The following is a 13,341-nucleotide window of genomic DNA, read 5'->3' as shown; positions in this document are numbered from 1 at the left end:
TAGACCTTCTGTAAGTGTTCTGTAGAATGTATGTGTGACTTTGGGAAAGTTTTCTAACCTTTGGAAATAATGAATCTAAGTTCAAAAGAGCTAAAACAAGTGGAAGAAGTAGCTACTGAAGACTGAGTGATAGTGACAGTAGTGAGCTGTGAAAAGACACTGTAGTGGCTCCGGTGACTCTTCATATCAGACATACCTCTTGGGAGGTGCATCCACGACCTAAGAAGGATTATTGAGAGTTATTAAGAGAGTATTGTAGTGAGGATATGATGTATTATTGAGAGAGAGAGAGAGAGAGAGAGAGAGAGCCAGAGATAGTCAATTCTATCAAAATAGTGTGACTGTATATGAGAGATTGAGAGAGAGAACTATGAAGACATTGAAGATGAATGCTATGTGATTTACCAGTTGAACTTAACACCCTCTAGGATATTCACAAAAGCTGTGAACAATTCCTTGGAAAGATACTTAGAAGCTGACTTACTCATCATAAATCGGTCCTAGAGGAACTGACATAACTGCTTCCATACTGGAGAAGAGATATGAGCAATAGAGACCCCTGAACTATTAATAAGTTGATTGAGAAGCAAGGGAGTAGAAGTTTCCTTCTTCAAGAGCGTAACTATCTCTTCAGCAGTAAGTAACTGGTTACTGTTGGGCACAAAGGAAGCAAAAAGGGGCAAGCACAGCACTTCATGGATATTAGCTGTAGATAAGTAGAAGGTACAGTTATAAGGTTTTTATAAGAAACCAAGAAGGAGTAACAAAGCTTCTCATCTACCGACGGTAATGTGAGGGCAACAAATGATCTGAGGCCTGCACGTCGGATGCAATCCGCCTCTAGAAGGAGAGAATAATCATGGATTGTGAGGGGAACATGCTGTACCACAATCGGAGGGGGAGAAGAAGAAGATGATGCCATTCATACTATAGCAAAAACCACACTCACAAACCAGGAATAAAAAAGAAAACCTGCAAAACCCACAAATAAAACCACCACTGAGAGCATCGACAGGAGAAAGATTTAGGACAAGACTGATGGGACTAAACCACCCCAAGCAAACCACATCCTACTGAAAATTTGACATGACCTACGCACATATGCGACCGAAAGCTTGGCGAATATGCAGTACAAACATGCACCCAAAACCCCGTAATCAAGCACACAAAATAAAACAAAAGTGTCACACATAACGTAACCCAGACATGGACCAGACTCAAAATAGAATCACAGACTTGGACTAGTAAAATAGACATGAACAGATATGACCGACATCTTTGACCAAGAAAACCCAATCCCCGTAAACGTTCAGGGTCCTACAGTGCGGTGAAGTGGATGGGTGAAACTAACGACTCATTTTGTTTAAATAATCAATTAAGCATAGTTCATTATTAATGTTTAATCCGTTAATGCATGGTGAGTCGAAAACGTAGCCCAGCCCCTCTCAAACTTGACACGACTTTACTTGACTGGGTCTCTACTAATGCAATTCATTGTTATAATTACATGATCTGTGGCACTTGAGTGCATGCATGCATTACTTCGGGGGGTTCATTTTATTACAAGTGAAAGGTTTCTGTAACGCGTGTGCGTGTGCATTGGTGAATGGGTTTTAATTTACAAAAATTAAGTGGGTTATGGTGCAAAGGTGCTCGTGCAACGGCGGGGTTCCTTTTACAATTAACGTTCGGGTTCATTTTATTATAATTTTATGAAGTGCAGTCTATTAATTTTGTGTATGTGCAATGGTCAATTGATTTTAATTACAATTTAAATGTGTGTTATGGTGCAACGTGAGAGAGGGAAAAAGAAAAAAAACCTGGCAATGTGTGGGTCTGTCTGCAAAGTCTGAGACGACGGCCTCGAAAAGGGAAAGACGCAATCCATCGATAATCCACAAAACTGACAAAAGGCCGACTAAGACTAGTCGTCCTGTCGTAAAGGAAAAAGGAAAAACAACTAACACATTGACCAAAAAGAAATAATAAAACAAATGCGACGTGTGACCAAAGAAAAAAATGGAGATGTTGGGGGTTTGGATTGATTGGGATTTAAGATTATGATTGTTTGGTTTTGTGGGTTGTTTTTGTTTTTGGTTTTAGTTTTGTTTGGTTGTATTGTTTGTTTGTTTGTTTTTTAAGTGTGTTTTGATGTGTTTTTTTTAAAAAAAGTGATGTGGACATGAAATTTCAGCAAACCAATCATGAGCATCAAGTGTAAAGAAGGTGATCGGATTTAATTCATTTCTTCAGCTCATTTGTGGGATTAAAAATGATTTTTTCATTGAATTTTTTTTAAAATTAGGGTTTTGGCTCCAATTAATACTTTTGCCAATTAAGGAAAGCATTTTCAATGAGAAAATATTGGCAAAATGTACCAAAGAATTTGTAGAATTTTCAAAAAAAATTCTGACATTATTTCAGCATTTTTATGAATTTTTAAGATTTTTTTTTATTTTTTTCATGGTTTTGAAAAGAATTTTAATTTTCAAAATTTTTAGTTTTTTTTAAATATTTTAGTTTGAAAAAATATGTCAATTGTTTGCAGAAATATTAGGAATTTTTAAGGAATTTTTTTGTAATTTTTTTATTTTTAATTGATTTTTAAGAAATTTTTGAATTTTTAAATGTGTTTTTAGGGTTTTTCGGGATTTTAAATTAAAAGGGTAGTACCCGGCTACGTGTGAATAGCTGATAAGGACTGCGTGTGAATGGCTGGCTGCAACACACCACCGCACGAACAAGGCGGAACGCGCGTCTCGCAAGTGAATAGTCGCTAATAGACACGCTCCCGCGTACACGCACACGAACAGCCACGCGTATGCACACCCTGCGTCGTGTGACAGGGGGCCTAGAAGGGGATGCGGTTGTTTTTGTTGTTTGTTAAATGAAGGGAGCGGGTTCTGTGCTGCGGGGGGGTGGGTGGGAAAAAGGGCTTATGAGGGGGGTTTGTGTGTGAATGGGGGGTGTGACTGGGGACTAAGGGGGGGGGGGGGTTTGTATGTGTGGGGGAATGGGGGCTTGGAAGGGGGGGTTTGTATGTGTGGGGGAATGGGGGCTTGGAGGGGGGGCTTGTATGTGTGGGGGATGTTGAGATATCGAGCTCCACTCGTGATATGCCAGGGTGACCGTTGTGCATTTATGTCACCGACTTGTTAGCTGTAGATGCGGTTGGTACACCACCCATGAATAATAGCTACATGACAGCTATCCTTAACTACTCTAGTTCGTGGCTCAGTTAGTATGCCACCTTAGTTAGTTGAGTTTGGTTTGAGACCCATATATAGGGTTCTTCTATTTCTATGTACTTGAGATCTTTTTTGCTTACACAACTAAGAAGTGGAAAACTGTTTTTAGCCTCCACCTTTGTGTGTATTCCCCCATTGTGCAAGCAAGAAAGCTACAAGTGAGACTCCTTCCTTCTCTCCCACAATCTTGACATGGTATCAGAGCCTTGTTCGTGGTAAGGAGCTCAAGAAAGCAAACCAAGTTCGCGGTGTTCTGGTAAGAGGACCAATGTTGCTTTCATTTTTCTGTTTTGGGAGCAAGTCTCTGCAGGTAGCACAGTCGGAAAGTGCAAGAGTGTATTGTCTCAGATTGAGATGCCCTTCGTGGTGTAGCAAGAGGGCCCTTGGTTGCTCTGTTTTTTTTATTTGAGGCCATTTCGGGGTCTGTTTTGAAGGCGAAAGTTTTCTGCACGCACTCAGAAAAAGGCCCAGTTTTATGCTGTGTTGCATTGTATGCCTGTACGCAGAGACATTGGGAGTTACAGAATCATCCTTGTTGCCTGTTGATGCAAAATCGTCACTAGGAAGTGACTGTGTGGTCAAAGACCACTTTCGTCAGTTTTGCAGATTTGCCCTTGTGAGGCTGAAGCTGTGTTCTTTGCAGTGACATAATTTTTTGCAGTGTTCTGTAATGGTGTCTGATTCTCTTTCACAGATTGTCACTAAAAAGCTTGACAAGAACAACTTCCAAGTATGGAAGTTTAGAATGACAAATTTCCTTATGGGAAAAGGATATTGGGAGTTCGTTTCAGGAAATGAAGAAAAACCAGTTCTTCCTAATGTTCCCAATCAATAGCAAATGCAGGCATTTAAAGCATGGCATGAGAAAGCCAGGAAAGTTATGTACTGGCTATCTATCAGCATTTCAGACTCTATGATTGTGCATATTCAAGATGCAAGTACGCCAAAGGAGGCATGGGATACTTTGTCAAAAATGTATAGCACAAATATGTAAGCCAGGAAAATGCAGCTCAAGCAAGAGTCGCACAATGTGCAAAGAGAAAATATGAGCATCAATGACTACCACATGAAGGTGAAGAAGATTGCAGATGCACTTGCTTCCATTGGGTCGCCAGTGGAAGATGATGATTTAGTTTCTGTGACCTTGAATAGTCTAGGAAAGGATTATGCACAGTTCCAAACATCCATTTCCGTCCGTGAAAGATTTCCTGATTTTGAGGAGTTGATTGCTCTTCTAATTTCTGAGGAGCAAAGAAATGGTGGTGTATCTTCTTCAGGAGGAACTTCAAAAGAAGCTATCTTCTACTCAAATGCTGGAAGAGATAGAGGCAGAGGTAGAGGAGGCCGATCTGGAGGCCGTGGTAGAAATCAGAATATGCAGCAAACTCAAGAAAACCAGTCCTGTGGAGGAGGACGTGGTAACTCTAGAGGCAGGGGGAGCCAAAGAGGTCGTGGTGGATGGCAAAGAGGTCAAAATGCAAACAGTAATGTTGAATGCTACTACTGTGGTAAAATGGGTCATATGGCTAAAGACTGCTATAAAAAGCAGAATGACATCATGAATGGAAAATTGCAACAAGGAAATTATGCATCTTCTAGTAGATAGGGTGATGACAGAAATGAGCATTTGTTTATGGTGCAACACATGAACAATTCTGTGACAAGTGCAGAAGAAAGCAACGATGTATGGTATGTTGACTCAGGTGCATCAAACCATATGACAGGTCATGCAAAATGGATGGCCAAGATTTGTGGAGACTGGTGATGATACTGCATATCCTATTGTGCAGATTGGAAAATTTCATTTATCTATGCATGATGGGAAAAAGAAATACGTCCGATGTATTTCACGTCCCGAATATCACCAAGAATCTGGTTTCTGTTGGTCAAATGGTTGAGCAGGGCTTGCAGGTCAGATTTAATCCTCATGGATGCTTTGTTGAGGATATGAAAAATATAGCAAAAGGAAAGAAGAAGGGCAGAATGTTTACGTTGGATGTAGACATGCCTGAATTGAGTGCAGCAATGTTTGCACATGGGACCAGTGTAGTTGCTTGCAGATATTGATATCTGGCATAAACGCATTGGTCATGTTAATGTACATCGATTTAAATCAATGCAGGCCCAAAATATTGTTGCAGGGTTGCCTAAATTCAAGGTTGCAGAAATGCATAAGGTATGTGAAGCATGTCAATTTGGAAAACAGGCAAGGAAACCATTTCCTAAACATGTTCAAGAGAGTAAGAAGCCATTGAAATAAATCCATTCTGATATGTGGACTACTAAAGCTGCATCTCTTGGAGACTGTCATTATTTTGTCACTTTTATTAATGACTATAGCAGAAAACTTTGGGTGTATTTTACGAAAAAGAAAAGTGAAGTTTTTGGGCATTTCAAAACTCTTAAAGCTATGGTTGAAAAAGAAACAGGCTTGTAAATAAAATGCCTAAGGTCAGATGGAGGGGGAGAGTACCTCTCAAATGAGTTTGCAAGGTTCCTGCAGGGCATGGCATAAAGCAACAATATTCATGCAGTCATACCCCACAACAAAATGGAATTGTAGAAAGGAAAAACATGCATATTGGAGAGGTATCTCGTGCCATGCTCAATGAAAAAGACCTGTCAGATTTTTATTGGGCTGAGGCAGTTGCTACAGCAGTCTACATAATGAACAGGACTCCCACTGCAGCAATACATGGGATGACTCCAGAGGAGAGGTATACTGGTAGGAAACCATATATTTCTCATTTGAAAATTTTTGGTTGCATTGCCTATGTTCATGTGCCAGATGAGTTGAGATCCAAGTTGGATCCAAAAGCTGAGAAGTGCATCTTTATTGGTTACTCTTTGCAGCAGAAAGGGTATAGATGCTATAACCCTTCTACTCGTAAGTTTACAGTGAGCAAAGATGTTGTTTTTGATGAGATGAGTAGCTGGTATAAACGAGTAAATGTGATTGATAATGTAGATGCACGAAATGGTAATGCTGCACAGAATTCACAGCAGCAGTCACAAGATATTAGTGGACCTGGAGCGTCCTCTAGTAGTGGTTCACATTCTTCGCCATGGATAGGCAGATTGAGATCATGAGAATCTTCTCAAAGCAATGCAGATAGTGGTATGCAGGTATCACGAAAAGGAAAAGAGAAGGTAGATCAGCCCATGTTTGATGTGAATGCAGGTCACTCTTATGTGGATGGTGAATCCAATGGCTCAGAACAGAGCATTGATGATGAGTTGGGTATTCCTTCTATTGTTACACCTGGAGTAAGGAAGACCAGGGATGTTTTGAGAGCACCTGGGAGTGAACTTACTTTGCGCAGGTCTACTAGAGCTAGGTATCCTGTGGATAGGCTGAAATATGATGGATTTACAGCCATTCACTATGTATATATGGTCAAAGTGATACAGAAACCAAAACCCACTTCTTTTGAGCAAGCCATGGGAAAATAAAAATGGGAGAAAGCCATGGATGAAGAAATGGATGCCTTGGAAGCAAATGCTACATGGGAATTGGTACCTTTGCCTAAAGATAAGAATGCAATTGGTTGTAAGTAGGTTTATAAGGTGAAGCACAATGCAGATGGTTCTGTGAACAGATACAAGGCAAGATTAGTAGTCAAGGGGTATGCACAAACATATGGCACTGATTATGAAGAAACATTCAGTCCGGTTGCAAGGATGGCAACTGTAAGAGCAGTCATTGCTATGGCTGCATCAAAAGAATGGTCTTTACATCAGATGAATGTAAAGAATGTCTTTTTGCATGGTGATTTGCAAGAAGAGGTCTATATGGAGCAGCCACCAGGTTATGTGCTTGCTGTTCATCCTAAGTTTGTTTGCAGGTTGAAGAAAGCCTTGTATGGCTTGAAGCAAGCACCTAGAGCATGGTCTGACAAGATAGGACAGTATATTGTCACTATTGGCTTTCAGATTTCCAAGGCAGATTTCTCACTTTATGTGAGAAAAACAGAGAAATGTATTATGCTACTTGTCATTTATGTTGATGATTTGATAATCACAGGTGATAGTGATGAATATATCCTTCATGTGAAAATGCTATTAAAGCAGAAGTTTGAGATGAAGGATTTGGGAGAGCTGCGTTATTTCTTGGGCATTGAGGTGATTAGATCACCAAGTGGGATACGGCTCTTGTATAGGCAATATGGATTGGACATGCTGTCCAAATATGGGATGACAGGCTATAAGCCTATTTCAGTTCCTTTGGAGCAGAATGTGAAGCTGAGCGCAGATGCAGGTGAGCTTCTGGAAGACCCTACTATGTACAGACGCATAGTAGGAAGTTTGATTTATATGACTATTACCAGGCCAAATTTGAGCTATGCTGTTGGATTGGTAAGTCAGTTTATGCAGGTTCCAAGGAAACCGCATTTGGGTGCGGCTAGACGCATACTCAGGTATGTGAAGTCCACATTGCAGTATGGACTATTTTATGAGACTGGGGTTCAGATACAGTTGCATGGATACACTGATGCTGATTGGGCTGGTAGTATTTCTAATAGATGATCTACCAGTGGATATGTGTTCTCTTTGGGAGTACTGTAGTCACTTGGAGCAGCAAAAAACAGCCTACAATTGCCTTGTCGAGCACAGAGGCTGAGTATAGGGGGCGCAGCAATGGCTGCATGTGAGGTAGCTTGGTTGTATAAGCTACTTTATGATATGCATCAGCCTACAGATGGGCCAGTTGTCATTTATTATGATAACATAAGCAGTATACACTTGGCAAATAACCCAGTCTATCATACTAGAACAAAGCACATTGAGGTGCATTATCACTATGTGCGGGAGAGGGTTTTACTAGGTCTTATTGATCTAGTTTATGTCAGGACAGAGGATCAGGTAGCTGACATATTTGCGAAGGCATTGGGCGCAGAGAAGCTGCGCAAGTTCAGAGACCTGCTTGGTGTGCAGGAATTGGAATTGAGCTCGAGAGGGAGTGTTGAGATATCGAGCTCCACTCGTGATATGCCAGGGTGACCGTTGTGCATTTATGTCACCGACTTGTTAGCTGTAGATGCGGTTGGTACACCGCCCATGAATAATAGCTACATGACAACTATCCTTATCTACTCTAGTTCGTGGCTCAGTTAGTATGCCACCTTAGTTAGTTGAGTTTGGTTTGAGACCCATATATAGGGTTCTTCTATTTCTATGTACTTGAGTTCTTTTTGGCTTACACAACTAAGAAGAGGAAAACTGTTTTCAGCCTCCACCTTTGTGTGCATTCCCCCATTGTGCAAGCAAGAAAGCTACAAGTGAGACTCCTTCCTTCTCTCCCACAATCTTGACAGGGAAATGGGGGCTTGGAGGGGGTTAAGGGTAGGGAGTGGTGGGGTTGGAGGGTGTGAATGGCGGCCGGGCCTAGGGAAGGGCGCGAACAGCGGGTGGCGGATTGTAGGGCGTCAGACGAGGGAGGGCAAGGCTAGGCCAGGGCGGGCGACGACCTGGTAGGCGGTGAGGCAGTCGGAACGGGCGGGGGAGCGAACTGCCACAGGCGGCATCAGCGGCGAACGGGCAGCGGCATCAGCGGGCATTAGAGGAGGCAATGCCAGGTGACGGGGTGACAACAAAAGGCGGGCGGCGCCAGGCACAAGCGGGCGGTGACCTGGTAGGCGACAAGGCGGTCGAAACGGGCGGGGCAGCCGGTAGGGGAGAGGGGAGGGAGGAGAAGGAGGTGGTGAAAGGGAGGAGATGGGGGAAGGAGGAGGGGAGGAGGAAGGAGGAAGGAGGTGGGGGAAGGAGATGGAGGGAAGCAGAAGGAGGGGAGAGAGAGAGAGGGGTTTACGGGGAGAGAGAAAGAAGAAGAAGAAGAAGAAGAAAGAGAGGGGGGAGAGAGAGAAGAGGGAAGGGGGGGAGAGGTGGTTGCAACAGACGCGGGAGGGGGGTAATAATTTGTTAAATTAATTAGTTAATAAATTAAGAAGGAGAGAAAAAGATGAAAGGCGTGCCCCCGTCCCGCACGCATGCGCGGGGCGGGGTAAAAAAATTTACCTTGGCGGGATTGGAATGGTGTCGAGACGGCGGCACGGGGTACGCGTACGTGATCAGGGCGTGTTGAGACGCATAAAATCAAAAACGGGTGCATTCACGCGCGGGACAACTCACGCGAGACACGTCAAAACAAGGAAAAATTAATATCTCACAATCCGGGCATCGAAACAAAATGGTGTAAAAACAAAAATTGTGCAGGATGGCAGGGGGAAGACAGAAAAAAAGTGCAACGGAAGTTCCGGGGGGAAGACAGGGCGTTCACATGCAAAAAACGCAAAAAACGGGTCCAAAAACGCAAACAAAAATTAATATCGGAAGATCCGTGCAGCGAAACGAAGTGCAGGAAAAAGGAAAAATGTGCAAAAGAACATGCCCGACAACTCTATCTTGACAAAACACCGTTTTGACTGATATAAGACGCGTTCACATTGGAAAAACTCGAAAAACGGACCCGAAAAGGGATTCGAAAATTAATACGGAACGGTTCGTGCACTGGAGCTAAGTGCAGTCAAAACGCAAAATGTGCGAGGGATAGAGTTTCACAAGCATGTCACGGTAAAACACAGTTCTGATAGTGTTCAGAGGTGTTCACATGCAATAAACACCAAAAAGATACTCAAAAACACTTTTAAAATTAATAAAAAAATCCAAAAGTCAGAATAGGGGGAGAAAAAAGGAAAAATGTAGGGAAAGGCGCGATGGACACGGTTGACAAGTCAAACTAGAATTTCGATGCAAACAAGGCAGGTTCACATGGAAAAATGTCAAAAAGATGCATGAAAAGATCCCAAAAAACCGCAAAATTAATATTGGACAAACTGTGCATCGAAATGACACAAGAAAAAAAGAAAAATGTCAGGGGGAAAGTGGTTGGCACGGCTATCATATCAGATCCCGGGTCCGAAGCAAGAAAAGCATGTTCACATGGAAAACTGGCCAATTTACGCAACTATACTTTGGTCTGCTGGGGTGACCTTTGTCACTTCCTCGTAAATATATCGATTTAGTTTAACCTCCTCATCTCTATACTTGCATCAAAGATCAAATGCCCTTTCTTCCTACATATCTACCTCAAGCACTGGTTTGGGGGAAAACCCTCCAATGCTCAATTTAGAGCGCACAAGCACTCAAGGCTCAAATTCGTTGGTCCTTGAAATGGAACCAAAATGTGGGAGCTTTTTCTCAACCACCACCAAGATGCACAAACCGCTTATTGCTATTAGCATTTCAAGCCAAATGCTAATGGGTATCTCTCACATAGTCGTACACACTCTTAAGTCTACGAGTGTAGTGAGCTTACCTCAATGCCCGATCAAGTACCCTTCTCTCTCAAGCATGCTGGTAGCTCCACGATCTGAGATGTAAGCCCAAGAAAGCTCAATCCTTCACCTCCAAGCTCCATCGTCGCACACGTGAAACAAGAAAAGAGAAGAAAAGAAAAGAAAAGAGGAGAAGATAAACATTGATGCTTCCCACACCTCTCATGCTTTGATAGTTAAAGGCAATAATGGTAGGAGTGGTAATGACCACCATGGGAGAGACTCTCAACAATCTCACTCTCAGTCACATGGATAGTCTTGCAGTAAGTCCTGTAGCCATAAGCCCTCATTGACTTGTCATTATAATGGAAAAGCAGGGCATATTCGGCTACAGTGCCATAAGATGCATGAGGATAAGTGTAAAGAAAAGGGCAAGGGTAAAGTATAGGATAAAAATGATAATCGTAGTATTATTTTCTCTTGATACTTCATAATTGATTGATTCTTTGTCAAGGTATACTTAATGTTGGTTGATAGATTCAAGGGCTTCCTTTCATGTGATTCCTCATAGAGAGTGGTTTACTCTTCATGATGTACATCATGTATTGGCTCTCACAAAGAGCGCTATCTCTGCTGGCACTTTGGATGATGGAGGTTATGTAGTTTCTTTTGGTGATTCCTCATGGAAGATTTCCTATGGGAATCTTGTCATTATACATGGTGCTAAGTCCAATACTCTCTACCCCTTGCTTGTATCTAGGTCAGTTGACCATATTTTGATAGTGGTGGACATAGTTCCACATGTATCTCTTTGGCATCATTGCCTTGTGTTGAGATATTTGCAATCGCACCTACTTTAGTCCCTTTGCAAGGAGCAGCGAGGGCTCAGGACCAGAATCCTATATGCACATTAATAACTCAAAAACCGTGCATCAGAACAAGGGTAGGTAATAAGGAAAATTGGACAGTTCGAAGGGACGAATAGGGCTATAAGTTTAGATTGGAATTTGGGGGAACGTAGGATACGTTCATATAGAAACACAGCAAAATAAGGAAAAAAGAGAAATGGAGGAGGAACATCCCCAAGGGAGGGGTGACAGTGGATGGGTGGGTGGGGAAGGGACCCCAGGAGTGTAACAGAAAGTCATGGCATACATGCATGATCAAAGTGAGGTATATGTAGGGCGGTATGCAAGGTAGACGCGCAGGGACGCGTCCCCACACTTAAAACCTTAACGGGTAGGGTTGACCGAGCAACAGGGACCTAATACCACACAACCGACCAACCGCTAACGTCCCTACACTTAAAACATGAACATCAAGGACAACAAAAAGTGTAGGGTTAGAAAAACTTGGCCCATGTTGTCGAGAATCAAGATTGATTGTCGATGGCACGTCCATTGTCGTTGTCGGCTGCAGGAGGTACCAAGGTATCTTCACAGCACACGTCCTTCGTGGCAGGGACCACACAGCAGCACCCAGGGAGGTAGCTGGTGGATGAATCGCGTCGAGTCGGTGTCGCTGATGAAGGAGAGTCACTCAGCTTATAGCACTCAGATGGGATGAGAGAACAGTCACTCGCCCCATTACGAACATCACTTGATGAATAATGATTGAAATCTATATCGCACACCCGGTTTAGGAATTGACAAGGGGATTGTGCAGAGGGAGTATGCCAGGGTGCACAATTGATGGTGCATTAGTGCGTCCAACCCTTCTGGCATAGGTGCAAGGAGGAAGGCAAGGGAGCCTTACAGTGTAGTGTACAGAACAGGGTGACGTGTCCTGTGTTGATGGCAGGACCCACCCCGTGGGTGCATAGGGAAAAGAGAACATACCTTGCGCCAAAGGTCGTAATGTCCCTCAATCCTCACCTCTCGGTAATTGATCGAAGAAACTCCAGTCACACTCAGCCCACCCTCTGTCTCACGCTTGTTTGATAGTTACAGAGGGCAGCCCTTTTCTGAAATCCATTAATGTAATCCTCACGGCGGTCACTTGTGCAAAGGTTGTATGCCTTGTGCGCATTTGATGGTGCAACTGTGCATCCCGCCCTGTACGGTGCGAGAAGGAAGGCCATGGAGCCTTATGGTGTAGTGCATAAGAACAGATCGTGTTTTGTGCATTGAGAGGCCCATCCCGTGCGTGCAACACTTCATTCACACTTCTCACCTCTCATTTGATTTGAAGGGAAAAGATTGGCCACTCGCCCCACCCTCTGTCTCACTCTCTGTTGATAGTTACAGAGGGCAACCATACTCACTTCCCCATCCGGTTAGGATGAATGCTCGTGTCGCTCAAGGGATTGTCGATGAAGATCGCTTTGTCTGTTGTTGGAATCAGGGTGTTGAAGATGAGGCGTACCTAGGGAGGCAGCCAATAAGTCCGATACTTTGATTGTTTGTAGAAAAGATCGTCTGTTAAAGGGACAGCCAACTGATGAAGTTACAGAGACAGTGCACCAAGGGAGGTGGCTTCAAATTGCTTCTGGAAAGTTTTTGCTGGTGAGGCAGTTATCCTGAACTGTGGGATGTTACCACCTTTTCCACAGCCAGCTTCTCGCCCAAGGGTATTTGCCACCTTTTCCTGGAACGAGGCCTGCTATGACAGGGAATTTCTTCCTTTTCTCCCATAACAATTTTTTTTTCTCTTTGTTTTTTTTTTCTTTACTTTTGTTTATGTTTTGTTGTTGTTTTTTTTTTCTCCTATTCTCGAGGGTGTCTCCACCTTTTCTCGAAGAATAGGTCGGCATGACAGGGACCGAAGTCCTTTTCTCCCATGACCGATATGTTTTTTTTTTTTCGAATTAAGCAAGGGAA

Source organism: Lygodium microphyllum, chromosome 11 (genome assembly GCF_053477565.2).
Source record: "Lygodium microphyllum isolate KBCC chromosome 11, Lygodium_microphyllum_v1.1.10, whole genome shotgun sequence".
In the NCBI taxonomy this organism is placed as follows: Eukaryota; Viridiplantae; Streptophyta; class Polypodiopsida; order Schizaeales; family Lygodiaceae; genus Lygodium; species Lygodium microphyllum.
Note: the sequence above shows the minus strand (reverse complement) of the source record.